Consider the following 25,347-nt stretch of genomic DNA (forward strand, 5'->3'; position numbering starts at 1 on the left):
CCCTTGAACTCCCAGATTCAAAGGATCCTCCCACCTCAGCCTCAGGAGTAGCTGAGACTTAAGGTGCCTGCCACCGCACCTGGCTAATTTTTTAATTTTTTATAGAGACAGGATCTCGCTGTGTTGCCAGGGCTGATGAACAGCCAGTTTAAGAGAATCTGAAAATGTACCTTAGGAGCTTGAAGTGCTAACTTGTCTGAGATCACTGTAAACGTTTTAGCTGAAACACCCCTTATATCAAAAATACAGAATGATGAAAATCAGGTTACTTATTCTACCTCCTTTGTTTTACAGATGAGGAAACATTCAGAGAGGTTAAGGGTCTGGGCCAGAGATCTCCAGCTAATTAGGGGCCAAAATAGAATGAAGACTTCTGACTCATTCCCCAGGGCTCTTACACACCACACTGCTGATTTCCTGTTTACTACGGATTAATGAACTGTTAACAGATAGTATAAATAAGGAAAAAGTGTACGAGCATGTGCTATCTCTAGCACCAAGAAGGACCAGGCAGTCATGTCGTGGCTACTGTTGTCCCACAGCTTTATCTTGGTCCCTCACATTATAAGACATGACCACATGACTCGCCTCAGGTAAGGTAAGGTCACAGATCAAGCTATTGTCAGAGCCAGCATTAGCATTTTAGGCCCCACTTGGGTATACATTTGATTGCATCTTCTATTAATCTCTTGTAGCAGTTTTAGAAATCATTTTTGAGCTTTTCTTGAATTCTTAAAATATCCTTCCAGCTGGCTTTGAAGGTCTTTCCTATAAGAAAGCCTTTTAGAAAAGGCCTTCAAAATTACACAGAAGGAGATTTTATTATTCTAGATTTTATGGACTAGTGAGAGTAAAAGAGAAAAGCTTTCGTATTTTAATGCAGTAGCCTGTAACTGGTTTCATTCCAGGCACTTAAGTATCAATTCCTGAAATCCTGCTGTTCTTTTATTTCCGCATGTGGGCATCTAATCACATTCACCTTCCATGGACAGATGCAGATAGTGGCTTAAAGGTCCAGCCCTCACATCAACAGTTTAAGAATTATACGGCAGAGGCCAGGCGCGGTGGCTCACGCCTGTAATCCCAGCACTTTGGGAGGCCGAGGCGGGTGGATCACGAGGTCAGGACATCGAGACCATCCTGGCTAACGCGGTGAAACCCCGTCTCTACTAAAAAATACAAAAAATTAGCTGGGCGTATTAGCGGGCGTCTGTAGTACCAGCTACTCGGGAGGCTGAAGCAGGAGAATGGCGTGAACCTGGGAGGCGGGGCTTGCAGTGAGCCGAGATTGCGCCACTGCACTCCAGTCTGGGCGACAGAGGGAGACTCCGTCTCAAAAAAAAAAAAAAAAAATGAATTATACGGCAGAGACTTTCTAGTGAACATCTGGTCTTACAAAGTTATTTATAGGGATGGTGTGTCTTCCAGGGAAGGTACTTCTAGGAATTATGCCTGCATCCTTGAAAAAGGAAACCATGGTTTTTTCCAGTGTGTGAACTGGATACTGAGTATCTTACTCTTTTTTTTTTCTTTTTTTTTTTTTTTGACTCCAAGAAACCTCTTGCATGAATACCCCACTCTTGAATACTTTACATCTTGGGATACTTACTACATGTTCTTAGACAGAAGGACAGGACATTAAGAAGGGAGTGACTTTCTAGCATGCTCCCAAGCCAGTTTGGCAGAACTTAGTTTTGAAATCACATGTGTCAAGTTAGGTCCCAATATGATTATAATGTGAATCACTGTCCAATTGGGAATATTTCAGATTGGTTTTCAGTGCACCACCAGGTGACTCACAATGTGAGCTTCTATTCAAACAAGTACAGTGTCAGTCAGCAACTAATAGGGCTCACTCTGAGTCAGAGCTTAGCATTTAGTACAATAAGTGGGAGTCACTGACTACACGGCACCATCTGAAATGGTCCCTGAATGTTACTTTGCGCAGCTAGCTCAAGAGTTAAGGCGACGCTGCTTGGAGTGAGTCAGTTCATAGTACAATTGAATGGGCTCTTGGAGAGGCCATTCACAATCAAGTTTGATGTGGATGAGTGCTCAGAGTAATATTACATGATTATAAATTCATGGAGTAGATTACCTTGATTCTAATCCAGCTGATTAGAGTCTAGCTATTTGCATAGGGAATTACTTGTGAAATATGAGTAATATGCTCTGTTGCCCAGCAGTGATATTTTACATGAGTTATTTCAATAGTTATTAAAGCCAGTTGACCTTTCTGATTTTCAAAGCTCAATTTCTAGTTACGCATTTATTTTATTCTAAAGTGTAAAATCCTTTTCATATGAGCATTTGGGTTTTAGGCAAAGGCATCTCATGCAAAGTTATCTGATAGCTTGGCTTCCTGAGGTGCTGGGTTGTACAGTGTGCACCTCCGTCCAACAGTGAAGGAGTGGAGAACGCCCTGCTATCTGGTTTGTCTACATTTGTGCCCCTCTGAAGCTGACTGAATTGTGGTTGTTCAAGGCTAGAGCACAAGTTTGTACTGCTGCTCTTAGACTAAGGACACCAGGGACTTTAACCCTTTTAGGGCTGAATGGCTAGAATCAACACTTATACAGCTGCTGAATTTTTGCAACAGTGGAAAGAATTATGCAACCTACTCCTTACCTCACCCTTATAATGGACTTTTATGTCTCAGGGTGGGGTGATAATGAGATTTAAGGGACTCGTAGATTTCTTTCTTTCTTTCTTTTCATGTCTTTTATTAACTAATACACAATGACTTGTCTTCTGGTTTGTTGAAGCAATAAATCAGACAACATTTGCCACAATAATGCCTGTCAGAGTGGCTGGCCATAAAAACTCCAATACCACATTCATCTGAAGGGCACTCCCAGCGAAGGCCACTAATTCTGCCATTTTCATCCACCTTATAGTATTTCAGGACACCCACTTCACCTTCTTTCTCTTATGCTTATTCTTGGGAGTCGTGTAAGATTTCTTCCTAGTTTTAGCACTACCATGAAGTCTCAACACAAGATAAAAAGAGTACATTCCTTTTGAATGTTGTAGTCAGAGAAAGTACGTCCATCTTCCAGTTACTTGCCAGCTTCCAGTCACTTGTCTTTGCTGATCAGGAGGAATTCCTTCTTTATCCTGGATATTGGCCTTTACATTTTTCTGTTGTATCCAAGGGTTCAGCCTCTAGGGTGATGATCGTCCCTGTAAGGATTTTTGGAAAAATCTGCATTTTGGTGGAGGCTCCACCTGAGGTTGAGGGAAATGAAGAGATGGGTTAGACTGTGGACACAAGAGAGCTGACACAGGAGAGGGTGCTGGCCAGAGAGCAGCCCAAGAACACACGCCCATAGATTTCTTAATTTGTATAAAAGTCGTGTTGATAATTAATGACAGGAAGTCATTATCCAGAGAACTCAGATTAGACTACTGTTAAAAAGTGGTGGCTCACGCCTGTAATTCCCACACTTTAGGAGGCCAAGACGGGTGGATCACTTGAGCCCAGGAGTTCCAGACCAGCCTGGGCAACATAGTGAAACCCTGTCTCTTAAAAAAATGCAAAAAGTTAGCTGGGTGTGGTGGTGCACACCTGTAGTCCCAGCTACTTGGGAGGCTGAGGCTGGAGAATCACCTGAGCCTGGGGACACTGAGGTTGCAGTGGGCCATGATCTTGCCTCTGCCCTCCAGCCTGGGCAACAGAGTGAGACCCTGACTTAAAAAAAAAAAGGTATATGTATATTTTTCTCTATTCATCTTTTGATGACTCCAGAAGAATCTTACATGTATGGGGTCTTCCATTATATATTCATTGTGTTTTTACAAATATTTATTTCTAGTGACTACCCAGATATAATTCATATATCTCCTGCCATAAAGAAAGGTATAGATATTTATTTGCATTTAAGGGGGACTTTACATACAGAGTTTAATTCTTCCTGACTTACTATAATCCCAGCAAATTTCAGTTGTTAGGACTGTTTAATGAATTAGAGTATTTCTAAAACTGAAACAAAGTTTTTCTGTGTTTGTTAGGTTTCAGTGAGGAGCTATTTGGTATTTTTGTGAGGTTTATGACAGCTTTTAACTTCATTTACTTGAGTTATAACTTACAGTGAAGTTTACACATCTTAAGAGTACAGCTTAGTAAACTTTATGTAAGTGTACCCCCACAGAACCACCATTTAGATCAGGGTTTCTCACCTCAGCACTGTGGAAATTTGGGGTTGAACAACTCCTTATTGAGGGGGGCTGTCCATTGCCCTGTAGGATGTTTAGCAGCATCCCTGATCTCCACCCACTGCATGATCCAGTAGCACCCCTCCCTGGATGCCATGACCAAAAATGTCTCTAGACATTGCCAAGTGTCCTCTGGGGCCAAAATCACTCACCATGGCTCTAGATGAAGATATAGGATATTTTCAGCCCCCTGTGCTCTCCCAAAGATTCCATCTCGCTTCCTTCCATTCAGGACTCCCACAGGTAACCACTTTTATAACTTCTTTCACCATATACCAATTGTGCCTGCTTTTAAACTTCATATGGAATTAAACAGTGTATAATATTTGCATCTGGTTCTTTAGCTCAGCATTATGTTTTTGAGATTCATTTGTTGTTGTATGTATTATTATTTTTTAATGCTGTGCAGCGTTCGTTTGTGTGAATACACCACAGTGTATTCCATTCCACTACTGAAGAAATTTTAGTTGTTTCCAGTGTGGAGCTATTATGAATAATGCTAATATGAACATTCTCATTCATGTCTTTTGATGAACTTATTTCCTTTGGGTATATGCCCAGGATAAAAATTGTTGGGTAATAAGTCCAGTGTATGTTTAGCTTTAGTAGATACTGCAAAACTGTTTCATAGTCCAAATCAGTTTACATCCATCCCCACCAGCAAAGTGTGTATTGCTTCACATCCTCACCAGTACTTAGTATTGTTTGCCCATTTAACTTTAGTCATTCTGGTGGCTGTGTAGTGGTATCTCGTTATGGTTTTAATTTGTATTTCCCTGGCTACTAATGATGTTAAGCATCTTCTTATATGTTTTTGGGTCAAGTCATTTGTATATTTTCTATTTAAAATGCCTCTACAAGCCTTTGGCCCATTTTTCTTTTTCTTTCTTTCTTTCTCTCTCTTTCTTTTTTTTTTTTTTTTTGAGACAGGGTCTCACTCTGTTGCCCAGGCTGGAAGGCAGTGGCACAATTAGCCGTGAAGCTGAGACTATAGGTGTCCACCACCACACTCAACTAATTTTTTTATTTTGGGTATTGGGAAGGGGTAGAGATGGGGGTTTCACCATGTTGCCCAGGCTGGTCTTGAACTTCTGTTTGGCCCATTTTTCTATTGTGCCACTGATCTTTTATTATTGTCACAGTTCTTTATATATTCTGGATACAAGCCATCTGTCAAAATTCTGTGTGTGTGTGTGTGTGTGTATGTGCACGCGCTGCAAATCTCTTCTTCCAGTCTGGCCTGCCTTTACACTCTCATTCCATTATCTTTTGACTTTCATAGTTTCTGTTGGAAAGTTACGCTTCTTTGAAGGTAGCATATTGTTATCCTCATAAAGTTTTTCTCTCATTTTTGACTTACCACAGTGAATATAATGTGCCTATATGTGGTTTTCATTTTATTTATTCTGCTTTGGGTTAACTGAGCTTCTTGTATCTGTGGATTGACGTCTTTCATCAACTTTGGAAAATTTTCACTCAATATCTCTTCAAATATGGCTTTGTCTGGTTTTCTTTCTTTCTCTCCTGCTTCTGGGACCCAAATCATACATATGTTAGACTTTTTCCTTCATGTCTCTTATTGTCTTATCTGTTTTGTTCATTTCTCATCTCTTTCTGCTTCAATTTGAATATTTTCTGTTGCCCTGTGTTTTAGTTAATTAAGCTGTCTTCCTCTGTGCCTAAGTCTTCTGTCAAACCATCTAGTGAGTTATTAATTTCAGAACTTGTTTTCTTCTAAATGTAGTATGCCAATTTGATTCATTTTAATACATTTAAATTATCTGATGAAATTTCCCATGTTTTCATCAGTTTAGTCCATCTAATTCTTATCTACTAAATCCAATGAGATCATCTGTGTGCCTGTATCCATTTTTTTATTCATCACATTTTTATCTCTCTTCACATATCTAGTAATTTTTATTATATGTAGACATTGTATATAAAGAAACTGTGTCGGTTCTGGTAATTTCTTCCACCAGCAAGGATTGAATCTCCCTTGGAGGGATTTCCTGTCTAAGGATGAAGGACTGAAGGGCTGATCACTTCAGGCCAGCAGGTATTAGAATGGGTCAGATCTGGTAACAGTTTTGGGGGTTTTTTTGTTTTGACATGGAATCTCCCTCTGTCACCCCTAGAATGGAGTACATTGGCACCATTATAACCTAGAATTCCTGGGCTCAAGCAGTCCTCCCACTTCAACCTCCAGAGTAGCTGGGATTACAGGCACTTGCCAATTCACCTGACCATTTTTTACAAATGTTTTGTAGAGATGGGGTCTCGCTATGTTACCCAGACTGGTGGCTGCAGTTTTAATAAGATTTAGCTAATGCCCAGTTCTTTCTTGTTCCTTGGGAATTTTCTCTTGGATTCCAGAATGAAAGCCTGATGGACTTCTATCTCCTTGGTCTCAAAAGAATGGAAGACTCAGTCTTGCTTTCAGAGGTTTTAAGTTTGTTCTTTGCCTCCACCTTCCCCATATGGCCGCCACATTTGATAAATGTGTTGTAGGACCCAGCCATGTGTTTGAGGAAGGCCTTGTTACTGAAGGGGACTTGTTCTGCCACATGAGAAAAGAGTCCCTTTATGTCCACAGCTTGTGCTAACGGTCAGCAAAAGCCCTCAGAAAAAAAACAGCTAGTGACAGACAGCTCAGCTTGGAAGAACTCTCTTACTCAGAAATTTTAGTTTATATAATCTTTTTGCTTTCACAGTTCTCTGATGACTTTAGAAATGTAATTTCACTTATTTATCTGAGTTTTTTTAGTTATTGCATAAGAATAGTGATTTGGGCCAGGCGCAGTGGCTCATGCCTTTAATTCCAGCACTTTGGGAGGCCAAGGTGGGTGGATCACTTGAGGTCAGGATTTCGAGACCAGCCTGGCCAACATAGCAAAATCCCATCTCTACTAAAAATGCAAAAAAATTAGCCGGGTGTGGTGGCATGTGCCTGTAGTCCCAGCTACTCAGGAGGCTGAGGCAGGAGAATTGCTTGAACCCAGGAAGCAGAGATTGCAGTGAGCCAAGATCATGCCAGTGCACTCCAGCCTGGGTGACAGAGCAGGACTCTGTCTAAAACAAAAAGTGATCTGCCTTGACCTATTGATATTTTTCTTGAATTAATTTTCTGTGTATTACATTGTTATCTTTCTTTTATATCATTTGTTTCCAATGTAATTCAGAAAATGTGTATTTTAAAATTTGCCATTTGTGAGTGTAAAATGTAACACATGTCTTGTCAGTTTGAAAACACTGGAAAGAAAAGAAGTATGTTATAATTTTTGCAACTCTTTTTTGTTTTGTTTTGTTTTTTTTTTTTTTTGGTCAGTCCCTTCATCTAGGCAGCCTAGGCCCAGATTTTTTTTTTAATTATTATTATTATTACACTTTAAGTTTTAGGGTACATGTGCACAATGTGCAGGTTAGTTACATATGTATACATGTGCCATGCTGGTGTGCTGCACCCATTAACTCGTCATTTAGCATTAGGTATATCTCCTAATGCTATCCCTCCCCCCTCCCCCCGCCCCACAACAGTCCCCAGAGTGTGATGTTCCCCTTCCTGTGTCCATGTGTTCTCATTGTTCAATTCCCACCTATGAGTGAGAACATGCAGTGTTTGGTTTTTTGTCCTTGCGATAGTTTACTGAGAATGATGATTTCCAATTTCATCCATGTCCCTACAAAGGACATGAACTCATCATTTTTTATGGCTGCATAGTATTCCATGGTGTATATGTGCTATATTTTCTTAATCCAGTCTATCATTGTTGGACATTTGGGTTGGTTCCAACTCTTTGCTATTGTGAATAGTGCCGCAATAAACATACATGTGCATGTGTCTTTATAGCAGCATGATTACACTGTTGGGACTGTAAACTAGTTCAACCATTGTGGAAGTCAGTGTGGTGATTCCTCAGGGATCTAGAACTAGAAATACCATTTGACCCAGCCATCCCATTACTGGGTATATACCCAAAGGACTATAAATCATGCAACTCTTTATGCTTCAGATTGCAGTTATGTAATGTAAAAAGCATGAGTATTGGAATGAAAGAGAACTAGGCTCAAACTTTGACTTTGATCATTAGTTTTGTGAGCCTCTGAATTTGAATGTGTATAGCGGTGATAAGAATACTTGCTTTAATGTAATACATGTACAGCAGAGGGTTCAAGAGAGTATCAGTAAGTGGTACCTCTTGCCAATATTCTCCTAATATTTATCATTATTTTAAGCCCCTGACCATGTATAATTTGATTTTAAACATTTATATTTTGATATATTTCTATTTGGTACAGTTTCTAAAATTTTCACCATTTGAACAATGTTCTTTTAAAAAAAAACTTAATATAAAAGACCTGTACCATGACTTAATATCTAGGAAAAATATTACTGATAAGTTTATGAATTCATATTTGGCCTACTCTTTGTCACTTATAGACCTCCAAAAAATGACCTCCTGAAACTGAAGAATTTAGATAAAATTTAGTTGCAGAAAGAATTGCATTCAGAATAGTCACTCTCAGTAAAATCCACATTTAACTACTTCGTGTTATATCAAGTAGGGCTTATAATAAGATATTGGCAATAAGAGAACAATATTAAAAAATATTAAGAAAAGGCTAACAGTGTTTTCTGGAAAGAATAGCTGGTTGACCTTTGCAGAGGAAAGTCTATGTGGAGACTGTAATTTTAACATTATCTCCATGAATGATTTAAATATAATTAATTTTCATATTAGATTTCCTGTTGCCAAGTTGCTCTTTTATTTTGACTACGGCATTTGCTTCTTGAAAAAAAATACTATATTAATATATAGAAATAGTTAGATTCTACTCTAAAGCTGAGATGAAAATAGTAAACCTGGAGGCGGAGTAGCAGGACTCTCCTGACCTGGGCCAGGAGGACAGCACTGATGTGTGTGTCCCCAAGGCCTTGGACTTATCTCAGTCTCACCTGTCATCTCACTCTTATTATCTCAGCCTTTAGTTCCTTACTGTGATGACAGCCAGCTTCAGTGACATCCGGCTTTGCTCTCTGACCTCCGTATTCTGAGGACTGCTCTCCTTACCATTTGTGGGCAGATTTAAGTCAAGGCACAAGAGTGAGGGGATCTAGTTATGCAACAACCTGAAATTTATCAAATTCTCACTAGAGCTAAGTTTTTGCCAAACACATAAGTTGCCTTCGGCCCCTTGAGTGACTGGTTAGGCCGTGCTGTTCTTTTGGCAAAATGAAATACTTATTAACAAAAACACCAGAACATCATAACCAGACCACATAGAATAAATTTGGCTTAAAGGATGAAAGAGTACTAAGAAGTATAAAAAGGATAAAATTATGCAAAATCTAGTAAAGCGAAAAACTCACCTGAGCATGTTAAACAAATGTCATAAACTAAACAAAAGGCTTTATTTCTTTTCTTTATCTTCTAGTGATCTGTGTTCAAAATCATGAAGGCGTTTATGAAAAGTATAAATACTAACTTAGATAAAACATTTGTTAAAATCTATCAAATCTGGTCTGATAATTAGGAGGCTACATATAGCTTATATTTTCTTAATTGAAACAGGTCCCCTATGTGCCTTTTTACCCGATACGTTAGTATGGAGGTTTTTGTCCTGGGTCTCTGTGTCCAACTGCCTTACTTTGTCTCACTGAAAGGTTATAAATTGCTATGGTTCCCTGCGAAGAGTCCAAAGCGCATAACCACTGAACATTTCAAGTCTGAAATTTCTTCAATTTTAGATCTGTTTGTTCAACATATCTACTATTTGACACTTCACACCAAGGGGGAGGGAGATCTAAAATTCAGTAGATATTTTGGTGCAAACTGTAGAAAACTAAAACCTCGAGGAGCAGAGATTCTCCCACACACATCCTAGGAAATGCAGACAAAAACATTCTGTCAGCTTAGCCCAGAGAACTGACTTGGGAATGCTAAGGCCCTGTGGGACAAAGTAATGTGCTGGAGTTTCTATTAGCCCACTCGAATCAACAGCAGACCTTCTGGGAAAAGGACTCCAGAAGACTTCACTGATGGGCCTACACAAATAATCCAAATCCATCGAATCTGGCCCATGTGCAGCTGTGGTGTGAGGGGCACAGTTCTGTGGGGTGACAGATGCATCCATGCCTTGAACCACATGATCTAGATTCAAGTCTGTTTGGGGCTGACTGAATGTCAGGCACATTAGGCAACCTCCCTGAAGCTGAGTTTTCCCTATTAATAAATGGGATCTCAAAATCTCCACAAAATCATTTCAAATATTAAATGTAAGATGTGATACATTTGCTCATGTAAACATAAGGGAAAATTGTGCAATATTTAGACCCTGATAGAGTTTGGATTTTTTCTAGTGTCAGGATTTGCCATTGAAGCCCACAGGAGGGGACTAACAGGATCTGGATTCTATTTTAAAACAGTTAGTAAATATTTTAGGCTTGTGGGTCATTGCAACTACTCAACTCTGCTACTGTAGCAGAAAGCTGTGCGGGGAGAGGGAAGGAGGTGGATATGGGACTTATTGTAGCCATCGAGACAAGAGATGGGGGCCGCCAGCCTAGGAGAAGTAGCGGGGATGCGGTGCAGGCCTGGCGTGAGTCCTGGAGATGCAGTGAGCTTGCTAATGAGTGATGCATGAGGAATCAAGGTGACTTCTTGATGTAGGTGGATGGTGGCACCTTGTGTGGCCATGGAGAAGACAGGAGGTGAAACAGAGGGGCTGGAGGAGGAGATGCAAGATGCCGTGTTAGACCCTAGAGTTGTCCAGGAGAGCTCCAACTGTGGTGCCAGGCAGCTGGTTGGATCTGTGTGTATGGCAGCCAGGGAATGGCCTGGGCTAGAGGCAGAAATGTGGATTCATTAGGCTCTGATGATGTGCAGCCTGCTGTGCTGTGGTACGCTAAATGATCATGAAGTTATGGTGGGAAGCCTTGAAAATAATCAGTAGGATCTTACTACTTTAGAATCTGCGCTTCCTTTTCTCAATTATCCATAAACAGTCTATGAAGAATTTCTGTTTATGACAGGGGTCAGCAAACAAGGCACAGGGCCACCTCCAGCCCTCTGCCTGCTTTTGTATGCTCTGAACACTAATAATAGTTTTTCTTTTTATTTCTTTTTTTTTTTTTGAGACAGGGTCTTGTTCTGTTGCCCAGGCTGGAGTGCAGTGGCGGGATCTCGGCTCACTGCAACCTCTGCCTCCCAGGTTCAAGCAGTTCTCTTGCCTTAGCCTCTTGAGTAGCTGGGACTACAGGCACCCGGAACCATGCCTGGCTAATTTCCTTGTATTTTTAGTAGAAATAGGGTTTCACCATGTTGGTCAGAGTTGTTTCAAACTCCTGACCTCAAATGATCTGCCCACCTTGGCCTCCCAAAGTGCTGGGTTTACAGGCATGAGCCACCACGCCCAGCCAAGAATGGTTTTTACATTTTTTAATTGTTGGGAGAAAAAGTCAGAAGAATAAGGCCAGACATGATGGCTCATGCCTGTAATCCCAGCACTTTGGGAGGCCAAAGCGAAAGAATCTCTTGAGGTTGGGAGTTTGAAACCAGCCTGGGCAACAAAGCAAGACCCTGCCTCTGCAAAAAGTAAAAAATTAGCCAAGTGTGGTGGCATGAGCCTTAGTCCCCGCTACTCAGGAGGCTGATGCAGGAGGATCACTTGAGCCCAGGAGGTTGAGGCTGCAGTGGGCCGTGGATTGCACCACTGCACTCCAACCTGTGTGACAGAGTGAGACTCTGTCCCCCCCAGAAAAAGAAGAATATTTTGTGACACATGAAAATTTTACAGAATTCAGATTTCAGCATTCATAAAGATTTATTGGAGCACAGCCATGCTCATTTGTTTGATGTTTGAGCTGCCTTTGTGATATAGAGGCAGAATTGAGTAGTTGCAGACAGACCAGGAGGCCTGCAAAGTGTGCAGTATGTATGCTCTGGTCCCTCACTGAAAACATTTGTCTACCTCTGGACTATAGCATAAATATAAGTGTGGGGTATATTTCCTACAAATATAAGTTTTTGTAGGAAACAATCTGTATGAAAGTAAATATGACGTTCAAGCAATGACAGTTTTATTTCTTATAGAATAGTCTACTCTTTAAAAAAATTTCAAAAGACAGACCAGAAAACCAATTAAAGGCAATCTCCTATAGGAAATAAAATCAAAGGACCCAACTTAAGATTCCTTTGGGTATGCACTATTTCAACATTCAGCATTTTCATATTAACAGGAAAACTTAGCAGCAATTAACAAGCCCCAAAAGGACTAATGAAGAAGGACCACAGGGAAATAATATGCACAAAGGTTTTGTGGCTGAGAGAGCTCAGATGGCTTTCAGAGATTTCAAATTACTTACAGCTTGAAAGCTTTAAATAGAATAGGAGCTTGCTATTTCATACCATTATCACAGAAGAATCATCCCAGGATAAAAAATTCTAATAATGGACACAAGACAAAGTTTGAGGAGCCAATGCTACTGTCCACAGGGGATCATAGAGAATTTTCTATGGGCAAAAGTGGAATTTGTGAAAAAAGAAATGTAGAGGGAAAATTTGCCCAGACATTCCTGTAAGAAGTAGAGAAAGCTAGTTAGTCACTTATAAACACATCTTTTGTACATTTTTATCCTTAATTTGCATGTACGTTGACACATTTCATAACCCATCTGCTGTAATTGATGGAGAGGAAGTTCTTCAGCAAATATTCATCCAGGCCTAATGTCTGTTAAGATTTGTGCCCAGCACAAGCAGACTGGTCTAGGGCTGCCCTGGCAGACTGGACCAGACTAGAGGTGGATTCCTGCAGCACTGGGTAAGGCCCTGCTCTCACTTGTGGTCAAACTTGGATGCCCTGTCCATAAGAGTTTCCTTAGTTCCAGCTAATAATTTAGGGGCAATGGTACGAAGCATCAGTAGAAATGTTATTCATTAAAGACAGTTCAAATAAAAATGAATGTTACTTTTAAGGAACTTATCTTTTACTAAGCATACTTTATAATATCCATATAGTAACCACAATACATTTGTCATACCCAACAAAATTAACAGTAAGCAATTCACATCATCTAATGTGTAACCATAGCACATTCTTTCTCATTAGCCTCTTTACTAATCTTCCTCATCATCCATCTTCTTTTTCGTACGCCAACTTGAAGAAATTGGACCTGCTGCCCCGTCGATTGTCCCACATTGAATTGATTTGCTGCTTCCTCAAGTTGCTAACTTGTTCCTGTATTCCCTAAATTTCTGCAAACTAGAGGTTAGACTCAAAGGCTCAAATAAATTCCTGTTGCATCACATCAGAGGGACACAATGTCTGCAAAATTGGCTCACTTTTAGTTATGGAAAGGACATTATTTCTAAAAGCTTGGTAGGTCAGTCCAAATTATACAGAGCGGCTGATAGGTCCAAGGCATGTGGGGCACACACTGCAAAGGCAACAGGTGCTACTCTTACTACAGCTGCCTTCTGCTTGCTGAAAGAGCTTGAGTGTCCACTCTGGGCCATACTTTGGGAGCTCTGTTCCTCAGCAGGGCTGGAATGCCTCCTTGATGGCTGTGGGGCTAGATCCCACCCCCTCGCCTTACACCACCAGGAGCTGCTGCTCTGCCTCCCCCTGGCTATAATTCCCTGCCTGACTTGAGGAGTGGTGGTGATGATGATGATGATGATGAGGTTGTGTTTCCCTTCTGCACTGTTAATTTGGAGAATGTTCCAGGTGAGGAAAATGCATCACCTTCAGAGGATACCAGATGTTACCCAGACCACTGTCCTGGTATTGAGGGTACTCAGAGTGTACCTAGAAGTAGGTGTGGCCATTAGGGAGCACAGAAGGAGTGTTACCCTTTTTCTTTTGGGAGGCTGTGTTCCTTCCACCACATCAGAACCAAAGAAGAAACTGGCCTCCTCCTAATGCTCCATTGCCTTCACCATTACTTCCATATAATAACCTTGTGGCACTTTAACAGAAGTGTGGATTTGTGGAGGATTTAAATTCATATCAAATGTCAATTCACATTTTTTAGGGTTATATTGAAGCATGCATAACACATGATATCCTGTGGGCTCTAGATTACTTAGATTTCAAAACCAGAGATAGAAATGAAATATGTATGAGATTGAATACAGTAAGGGCTTATGTGGCATTAATTGCACATATTTATTGTTTTCTCTATTAAATAAAAGCTGAACTGTAATTAGTTAAGCCAGGTGCATTTCTGTTTTTCCAGATGCACTGTGGGAACCCACTTTTCCACCTGGTGAATGTTGAAAAGACTATAAATACAATAATTCTCTAGGCCAAAGAGCACTGCAGGTGCTTTTAACCAAGGAAAGAGTTTGCATTTCTGATCTTTGTACTGACGTATGCCTATGAAAGAAAACACTGAAATGCTATGTAACGTGACTGGCATGTTCATTTGCATTTCACACTGTAGCATGATGGTCAGGGAAACTATTTTCATGGCACATTATTGTTCAAATACATATTAAAATTTCTGCTGTTAGGAACTTTATGTTCCCAGCTGTGATGTGTTAATAGCATTTCCTTCAGAAGTCAGGCAGCTGGCCCCCGCACTAACTACAATGCTGTGCGATGCTCCTGTGTCTGTCCTCCTGGCACCACAATGCCTGTGTACCATGTTTGTCACCAGCATGCTACATGTGCTATGTCCACTGCCTTTTGTCTCTCTATTCTCTTTATTGGGTATTTTTTCCTTCCTTTTCTCAGGTGTCTCAGGTTTAAGTCACAGAATCATGACTTTATGGAACAGAAAGGGGAACGACTTAGCCAACAGCAGCCCAGAGCAGGCAGCTGACTTATGTCAGGCGAACAAGTTAGTGACAGAATAGAACTCACAACCTGCATTTCTGTACTTTTTGGTACTCAATCCTCTATGCTGCCTTTAAGGTAAATTAAAATACCAGCATTTAAAAACTGTTTTATGACATCCATTCATAGAGATGTGTAACCATCACTGCAATTCATTTTAGAATATTTTCATCACTCCAAGAAGAGACCCAGCACCACTTAGCCGTCAACCACCAAGTCCCTTCCTCCAGCAGCCCCAGGCAGCCACTGAACTACTTTCTGTTTCCACAGATTTGCCTGTTCCGAACATTTTATATAGATGGGTTCATATGATACGTGGCCTTTTCTAGCTGGCTTCTCTCACTTAGCATCTCGTTTGCACAGTTCAGCCATGTAGTGGTAGGTAACCATGGCATGTCAGCAAGAGAAGAAAAACTTGGTGGTCATTTTGACTCCAGTTCAGAAGACAAAACCAAGGCCTAGGGAGGTGGCTTCAGGCTCTAGTCACAAAGCCCAACAGGGGAAGAGTGAGGATCCAGCTAGACCCCTCACCACTCACCGCCCTCAGCAGACTTCCTGGTGCTTCCCTGACCTGCGTGCAAAGGTGCTCTGCTTGGTGAACTGGCAGATTTACATGCCTGTCCTCTAGTTTTTCTGTTCTCAGCTTTGCCCAGCTATTTTTGTCACCGCTTGCATGTCCTTGAAGGCATTCTGGGTTACTTCTAGATTTGTGAATGGTTAAGGTGCCAGATGTCTGAGGGTGGGTAAATGGGGTCCCTGCTATTTCAGTCCCTGCTGAATATAGACACAAAGGTACAGGACCAATTTGTTTACAGTCTTTTTTTTCCCCTAGGTTAGAATGCAGTGGTGCAATCATAGCTCACTGCAGCCTTAAACTCCTGGGCTCAAACGATCCTCCCACCTCAGCCTCCTGAGTAGGTGGAACTACAGGTGCGTGCCACCATGCCTGGCTGATTTTTAAATTTTTTTTAGAGACGGGGTCTCACTATGTTGCCCAGGCTGGTCTCAAACTCCTGGACTTAAGCCATCCACCTGCCTCAGCCTCCCAAAGTGCTGAGATTACAGTTGTGAGCCACTGTACCCAGCCTTGTTTACAATCTTAAAACACCTATAAGGTCTTTCTATATTACTCATCCTATTTTTACATTAAATATCAATGTTTATATAGCAAGAAATGTAAACAAAAAATAAAATATCAATAAGTACTAAATTTAAAGAAATAAGGCACCAGAGTAGCACCTAGTTTTCAGAGACCTTTCACATACATTCTCTCATTTAATCCTCTTAACAAATCTCAAGGCAGCTAATGTTATACACATGACGAGGTGGAGGCTTAGGAAGGTGAAGTAATTTGGTCCAGGCCTCACAAGTGGCAAAGGTCAGGATGGCAGGGCTCCTCTGACTGGACACCCTATGCTCTCCTCCCCCTATCGCACCAGACTGCCGGACATTCCTGGCCCAGTTCTCTGTTTTAAGCGAGTGTTCTCTAGGGACCAGCTGTGGGCCAGAAGGTCAGCACAGCACTCAGAGGACTCCTCCAAGTAAACCCAATATTCCCACTCGGCCCTCTGAGCCCAGTCACGGCGGGGCTGCTCACGTCCTGACCTGGCTCCATGGGACACTCCTCCACGCCCCTCACAGCATCCCACTGTACTCTCTTGACCTCGGTCTACCAACAGCAACATGCCCTGGCCTTCATACTTGTCTCTTTTTTTTTTTTTTTTTTGAGATGGAGTCTTGCTCTATCACCCAGGCTGGAGTGCAGTGGCGCAATCAATCTCAGCTCACTACAACCTCCGCCTTACAAGTTCAAGTGATTCTCCTGCTTCAGCCTCCCGAGTAGCTGGGACTACAGATGCCCGTCACCACGCCCGGCTAATTTTTGTATTTTTAGTAGAGATGGGGTTTCACCATGTTGGTCAGGCTGGTCTCGAGCTCCTGACCTCAAGTGATCTACCCACCTTGGCCTCCCAAAGTGTTAGGATTACAGGCGTGAGCCACCGCGCCCAGCCTATACTTGTCTCTTAATGTCTCTTTTTGTTTCATCTCTCACTGGGATCTGGCTAGTCTTTGAGAACATTGCCTTCCCTATGGCCCTGGTAGTTAGAGACATTTCCCCACAGAAATTTTGCCACTTCAGGGCTTAGAAGTAAGGTAGGTGTCTCTGCTGTCTATTGCCACTTCTAAAACACTCCTTCTCTGAAAAACCGCACCTCTTAAATTCTGACACATGCTACAAAGATGGTTGAACCTTCAGGTCATTATGCTGAAGGAAATAAGCCAGACACAAAAGGACAGATACTATATGACTTCACTTATATGAGGTACTTAGAGTAGTCAAAATTATGGAGACAGAGCTGGCACGCACCTGTAGTCCGAGCTACTTGGGAGGCTGAGGCAGGAGAATTGCTCCAACCCGGGGGTTTGAGGCTGCAGTGGTATGATCATGCCTCCAAATAGCCACTGCACTCCACTGTGGGCAACAGAGTGAGACCCTGTCCCTTAAAAAAGGAAAACATTATAGAGATAGAATAGAATGCAGAATGGCAGTTGCCAACATCATTGGTGAGATTAATCCACGTATTGAGGTAGTTGGAGATTGTTCATTCTCATCGCTGAATAATATCCCATTATATAAACACATTCACTTATCCATTCTACTTTTTATTTTTTTTTCTTTGAGTCAGGGTCTCGCTCTGTCACCCAGGCTGAAGTACAGTGATGCGACCTGGACTCACCACAACCTCTGCCTCCTGGACCCAAGGAATTCTCCCACCTAAGCCTCCTGAGTAGCTGGGACTAGGCGCGTGTCACCACATCCAGCTAATTTTTGCTTCTTTTTGTAGAGACAGGGTTTTGCCATGTTGCCCAGGCTGGTCTCAACTCCTGGGCTCAAGCTGTCCACCCGCTGTGTCCTCCCAAAGTGCTGGGATTACAGGCATGAGCCACTGTGCCTAGCCCCATTCTACTATTGATAACATTTGAATAGTTTTTGACTATTATGTGTAGAACATCCTAATGCATACTTTTGGTGCAACGTTCTCAGGGAGTATATACCAAGGCCTGGAATGGCTGGGTCAGAGGGTGTGTATGGGGTCAGCCGAAACACATTCTGTGAGTGTTCCTAACTGGTTACACCAATTTACACTCCCATCAGCGGTGCGGGAGAGTTCTGGTTGCTCTCTATCCTTCCTCTCTATCTTTCTCATCACTTGGCATTTCCTTCATTATTTTAGCTGCTCTTTTGTGTGGGGATGTGCATGCCATTCCCTGTCTATGCATAGTTGCAATATTTGCACTGGCTCATTACACTGACCAATAGGTTATGGATACTGCTGTGAAAATGAAGAAAAAGATAAGCTTTTAAATGTAAAAACAAAATGATTGGTTCTTTTTTTTTTTTGGAGATGGAGTCTCCCTCTGTCGCCCAGGCTAGAGTGCAGTGGCACGATCTCAGCTCACAGCAACCTCTGCCTCCTGGATTCAAGTAATTCTCCTGCCTCAGCTTCCCGAGTAGCTGGGATTACAGGCGCTCGCCACCATGCTCGGTTAATTTCTGTATTTTTAGTAGAGACAGGATTTCGCCATGTTGGCCAGGCTGGGCTCGAACTTCTGACCTCAGGTGATCTGCCCACCTCGGCCTCCCAAAGTGCTGGGATCACAGGTGTCAGCCACCCGCGCCCAGCCCAAAATGATTGATTCTTATATTTTTGACAGAGAGATCAGATGGATCAGTTCATACTCTGGCAGTTAATTTTATTTCCTCTAAATAAAAATGGACAGGTTAATTTATTAAGCAGCTGTGTTATCAATATGGTACGTGTGTGTGCTTGTATAGATAGATGTATATGTACATACATAACTATACATTTTGCTGGACACATAATATTTTAGGTGCCTACTGTATGCTAGACACTGTTCTACCATCATTAAAAAAGCACTGCCCTGTTTTACTGTTGATTAAAAACAAAATTCTGAAAATAGTGAACAAACAATGAGGCTTACAACGTTTGTTACAGGATAAGAAATCTCAATTTAGAAAAATGTTGTCAACTTTGACTAACCTGGAATGCTCGTTACACAGTCCCGAAATTAATTTTGATCCTAATCTGGCTATATCTGCACCCCAGCCAGCCACCTTCCACAGCAGTTAAGTCCCTGACAGGAGACGGCACCCAGGAAGCCACAAAGAGCAAACTGGTTTCTGCCCAGGATCTCTGCCAGCTCTGCAGCCTTGGTGATGTCACTTACACAGCTCAGCACTCTCCATGCTTCTTCCCAGCCTGAGCCAAGCAGCATCAGGGAACTTGTTCTTCTGTCCCTTGGCCTTGCCTACCCCACCTTCCACAATGAAAGGTATTTCCCAAGAAAAGCACACTCACCCTAAAGCCAGGTCCCTCCCTACCAAGTCTCAGCACTAGATGCTGCTTCAGAAGGAGAAGCAGAGCAGAAATACCACAGAGGGAAGAAGGGTATTTGCGGTGTTCTTACAGCTCCTACCAGAATTTTACCTTTTATCCAAGGTGAGAATGGAGGCAGAGTGAGTGGCTGGGAGACCTCCACCATTATCTAGACCTGAGATGTTAACTAGGGCCATATCACGTGGAGAAGAACAGGGCAGATGTGAGAGGCATGCTGGGAGACAGATTGCCTTTGCCTTTGCCAGGAGTTAGGATTGGGAGGAGTTGAGGATGATAAGTTTTCTTGAACAACTGGAGAGATAGTAACACTGCTTACCAAGAGAGAAAAAACAAGAAGGGGTAGCTTTGTCTGGGGAGATAATAACTTTGCTTTTTTTTTTTTTTTTAACCAAGTCTCACTCTGTCACCCAGGCTGGAGTGTAGTGGTGTGATCTCTGCTCACTGCAACCTCCGCGTCCCAGGTTCAAGTGATTCTCCTGCCTCACCCTCCCAAGTAGCTGAAGTAGCTGGGATTACAGGTGCCTGCCACCACACTTGGCTAATTTTTATATTTTTAGTAGAGATGGGATTTCGCCATGTTGGCCAGGCTGTTCTCGAACTCCTGACCTCAAGTGATCCTTCTGCCTTGGCCTCCCAAAGTGCTAGGATTACAGGCGTGAGCCACCACGCCTGGCCACAACTTTGATTTTCGACATTAATTTTTCTATGATGTAAGTAATTTGGCTGTTTTTTTCTATAATTTGCAATAACTACGCAGAAATTCTCATTAGGGAGCCTGCTCCTTGCTGGGAAACAGTAAATAGCTGGCCATTCTCATGCAAACCATTAATGATGGCCTCATACATTCCTCAGCCATTTGAAGAGTCCCTAAAGCAGCCCCACAGACAAAGATTTTCCCAAGTGTTTAATACTTTCAGAGGTGCCCTGGGCCAAGTTATCACTGGGAATGCACCCCAGCTGCAATTTTCTTGAGAATGCCACTATTTCCTGGGATAAGCAAAGCTCTTAATAAAGATTTCAATCAGTACTTACAAAATGCTCCTTCGTTGTTGGCTGACATTAGGAAAGAACAAATAAAAACATACATAATTTATTTATTTCCTTCAGATCATACTCTCTTCTTTCTAATACTTCCCAAAAGGCCATTGTAAAAGTTGAGTTATATAGGATGTTCATTTAGTAATGGCAGAAGAGAAGAGAAAGACACTCTTATTATAGTCTTAAAGCCTTCACTGGCTTAAAACCTCCTGGGGCTTACACATTTGGCAACGGCTATATAAACAAAAGTGTAAAGATTTCCATGATAAGTCACTGAAAAACAGATGGTAAGATGCTTAAGTGGTTTTTTAAAAGATGAGGACATCTGTAAGCATCCATCTGGAAGTAATTATAATTCAAAAGTCTTTTGTTACTATTAAGCTTCCAGTTGACTTCCCCTACTAGAAAACAATGGACCAGCTTTTTCTTAAAATAGACAATAAAACCCAAATAGTCAGACAATAAAACCAAAAGACAGAAATTTTTGAAAACCCATAGATTTGCGTGGAAGCAAAGTTTAGAATTTCCACAAAAATCCACCAGCTACTAAACTGTTGGCTTTCTGTATCAAACATAGTGGAAGATAGAGCTTTGATTTGATTTTTTGGTCTATTTGTGCTGAAGTCAGTGCAAGTAATTCTAGCTCTTCATTAATATTTCATGAGCCACAGTGAGATGGACTTTTGTCTGGTGATGACTATACTGCAGGATAATGGGCCAGCGTCCTCTCAAATTTAGAATCGCCTCATCTCAGCATCCTACTAAACAGAGCATCACTGTTGACCAGCATTCAGCTTACATCTCGGCTGCTAATAGTAACAGGGCCTGTTTGTGACTTCAGCAGCATCTGGTGACCCGGTGTTACTCTTGCAGTACGTGATTCAGAGAAAGCCACATTCCCCTGTTGCTATTTTCAGGTAGGCAGCTAAACCCAAGGAGAGTTTAGCGTGGATTCAGCAGGTCTGTTTTTCTAACTTCATTGTGTAAATTCTTGAATGAGAATCTAGTGAGCGGCCAAAAAAAGACTTCCTGTGAACTCATTCTCCTCGAAGCCAAACATGTTCAGAAACTGTTTCCTTCAGGTTCTGGAAGCCTAGAGCCCTTCACATGAGATTTGTCCCTCTCCCCAACACACTTTATGCCTCCTGTCCCCAGCCAAATGGCTTTTCCATCCTTTTCCTCCTCCCATTCATTCGACTTCCAGTTCTGTCTGAAGTCAGAGGCATGCATGGGGCTGAGAGGGGCCTGGGTCACAGGGTCCCCCTCCTCCACCCACAAGTGAACATCCAACTTTAAGACCAAGTATTTAAGACCAGAGGACCCTACAAAAAACTCACTCAGGCCAGGCGCGGTGGTTCATGCCTGTAATCCCAGCACTTTGGGAGGCTGAGGCGGGCGGATCACGACCTCGTCCCTACTAAAAATACAAAAAATTAGCCGAGCATGGTGGCACGTGCCTATAGTCCTAGCTATTTGGGAGGCTAAAGCAGGAGAATCACTTGAAACCGGGAGGTGGAGGTTGCAGTGAGCCGAGACAGCACCCCTGCACTCCAGCCTGGGTGACAGAGCAAGACTCCATCTCAAAAAAAGAAAAAAAACCCAACTCACTCAACCCTCTGCTACTTTACTATCGAGTGGCCCCCTAAGTGTGCTGGCAAATGTGGTATCTGTGGGAAATCATCCTCCATCCAAGGCAAAATAGTATTAGAGAAAGATTTCCCAGGCAGGGGAAACCTAGAAGGCAGGACGACCTAGAGGAAGGTAAAATTAGGAGTAAATTGAAACACGTTGTGTTAAATACTCAGAAACATTACTGCAGAGAACAAGGAAATGAGAGTGTCTCTTGAGGCTGCAGTACAGGAGGATATTCCTGGAATATCGCAGTGCTTTTCATGCACCTGGGAACCACAGTCAGTGGGAGCTCAGAAAACAGTGAAATTGAAATGAATGAGGCTCATGAGGAAAGGAGTTTTGTTCTTAATGTGGAACAGCAACAAAGACCCAATCGTTTGAACAGGCTTAAAAAAGTACTGGGAGAGATATGTATAGGGCACAACTGAGGGACTAAGGTAAAATCATAGCATCCCAGTGCAATGCAAGGGGAAGGCTTACAGCTGAGAGTTAGGAGGGAGACTCCCTTGTTTGTGTCCATCTGCTATAGTTGGTATATTGGGGATTACCAAAGCTGTAAAATCCCCAGACATAGCTCTCTGGCTTCATGTTCCACCCCATTTTAATGTCATTAGTCATTTCTTCAATGTGAAAGCAGAAAGAAATGTCCCATCAATTAACTCTGTAGCATATCGTAACAAAAATCTGGGAGAAGCAATGGACCTAAGTGGCCGGGTGGCTTGGTATCAGAGCGGCCTTCCCACTGGTCCCATTCTTCCTTATCTCAGATAACAAAGCACGCAGATTCCTCCTGCTTGTGAACCACATTTTTTTCTGAAGCATTTGATGTTTTCTATGTCTTGTTAGCCTTCCTGTATCTATTAAGATTTAAAGAATCTTGGCTGGGCGCGGTGGCTCACGCCTGTAATCCCAGCACTTTGAGAGGCCGAGGTGGGCAGATCACGAGATCAGGAGTTCAAGACCAGCCTGGCCAACATGGTGAAATCCGTCTCTACTGAAAATATAAACATTAGCTTGGCATGGTGGCACGAGCCTGTAATCCCAGCTACTCAGGAGGCTGAGGCAGGAGAATTGCTTGAACCCGGGAGGCTGAGGTTGCAGTGAGCCAAGATTGCCCCATTGCACTCTAGCTCTGGGCGACAGAGCAAGACTCCATCTCAGGAATAAAAAAAAAAAAGATTTAAAGAATCTTTCTAAAATATTTAAAGAGTAAGAGAGATGCTCTTGGGGATGAGGAGTGGCGGGGCAGGTAATGATTCTCCTGGGAGGCCAGAGGCCAGGCTAACAGGCTCCTGCATCTCATGGCTTCTTAGGATCCCAGAAAATGAATGGCAAGCTTACGCTTTGCATTTTAGAGGGGTAGGAAATGAGGGGCCAAAAGATTTAACCAGGATACAGATTAAGTTTAAAGGTTATTACCAGCTACCGTGTCTAAGGGTGAGGTTTGGGATTCCTGCCTTTGTGTCATTGTGCAGCCATCAGAGGTAGGAGGTACTGTCACCCTGACCCTGAAATACTCACAATGCCAGCCCAGAAAAAATCCATCTAGAAGTGCATTCTGCAGGGTAGAGTCTCGGGTTCAATGAAGTTGTGAGGCAGGTGATGAAAGGTCAAAGCTGCCTGACCCATTCATGATGCTTGACAGAGAGCGCTCAATCTGAAGATCATTGACACTGAAACTATTGAAAACGGCATATGCATATGGAACAAAAAGATGGAAAACGTTGGGAGATGGGATAATGGGTGATTAACTCTTAGAAATGTTCTTTATAGAACATTGAAAGCAAAAAATAAAGGCAGGCACATGCAGACAAGGCAGCTATGGAAAGGAAGTCATGAAAGTTAGAAGCAATAGTTGGAATAAAGCAATAGATAAAGGAGATACAGAAAAGTAAAACACTGGACTTGCCGAGCTACTAAAACTTATACAGACTGCTGCTGGGAGCGGTGATTCATGCCTGTAATCCTAGCACTTTGGGAGCCCAAGCTGAGTTGATTACTTGAGCCCAGGAGTTTGAGACCAGCCTGGGCCACATGGTGAAACCCTGCCTCTATTCATAATACAAAAATTAGCCAGGCATAGTGGCAGGTGCCTGTAATCCCAGCTACTCGGGAGGCTGAGGCAGGATGATCTCTTCAACCTGGGAGGCAGAAGTTGCAGTGAGCTGAGATCATGCCATTGCACTCCAGCCTGGGCAACAAGAGTGAAACTCCATCTCAAAAAAAAAAAAAAATTCGCTGGGTGCAGTGGCTCACACCTGTGGTCCCAGCTACTCAGGAGGCTGAGGTGGGAGGATCACCTGAGGCCCAGGAGGCGGAGGTAGCAGTGAGCTATAATTGCACCACCACACTCCAGCCTGGGTGACAGAGTGAGACCCTGTCTCAAGATAAATAAATAAATAAATAAACAAACTATCATATCAACACAGAAAGTTATAAAGCAGCATTCAAAATCATATATATACTCTCATAATCATGTAAATAATTTTTGTGAACAAAGGGAAGGAAATGCAAAATAAAATTTAAAATATTGGCATGATGGATTTATGGCATGTTATTCTTTTTAAAAATATACTTGGTAACAGTTGTTGAGCATTTAATAATTCCAGGCACTATGTGAGGATTTTACATGAATTATCATATTTATTCCTCCCAGCAACCCCATGAGCCAGATACTATTATTTTCCTGATTTGACACAGAGAAGTTGGAGTGACCTGCCTGTGGTCATACAGGTAGTGGTGGTACTGGGTCCATTTGATTCTGAGTACTCTATTATCCATTATGGTATATATATATATATATACTTTTTTTTTTGAGACAGGGTCTTACTCTGTCACCCAGGCTGGAGTGCAGTGGTGTTATCTCAATTCACTGTAGCCTCTGCCTTCCAGGCTCCAGCAATCCTCCAGCCTCAGCCTCCCAAATAGCTGGGACTATAGGCCCGCACAACCATATATGGCTAATTTGTTGTTGTTGTTGTTGAGACAGGGTCTCCCTATATTGCCCAGGCTGGTTTCAAACTCCTAGGCTGAAGTGATCCGCCCATGGCCTTGGTCTCCCAAAGTGCTGGGATTACAGCTGTGGGCCACCACACCCAACCCCTTATGCTATTTTTTTTAAAGGCTGTTATTATAATAGTGTACAGGTAGATATTTAAATGCATGCTTATATTAAAAATTTGGAGATATATTAATGTTCCTATGG

The 25,347-nt window shown here is 42.2% G+C and overlaps 1 protein-coding gene and 1 pseudogene across 5 annotated transcripts in view; one reads left to right on the forward strand and one right to left on the reverse strand.

Annotated features, from left to right (window-relative positions):
- The window catches only part of RGS20 (regulator of G protein signaling 20), a 108,651-nt gene that overhangs the window by 32,388 nt on the left and 50,916 nt on the right, over window positions 1-25,347 (forward strand). The gene's annotated exons all lie outside the window — the stretch shown is intronic.
- On the reverse strand, window positions 2,670-3,278 carry LOC129135713 (ubiquitin-ribosomal protein eS31 fusion protein-like; annotated as a pseudogene).

Source organism: Pan troglodytes, chromosome 7 (genome assembly GCF_028858775.2).
Source record: "Pan troglodytes isolate AG18354 chromosome 7, NHGRI_mPanTro3-v2.0_pri, whole genome shotgun sequence".
Taxonomy (NCBI): Eukaryota; Metazoa; Chordata; class Mammalia; order Primates; family Hominidae; genus Pan; species Pan troglodytes.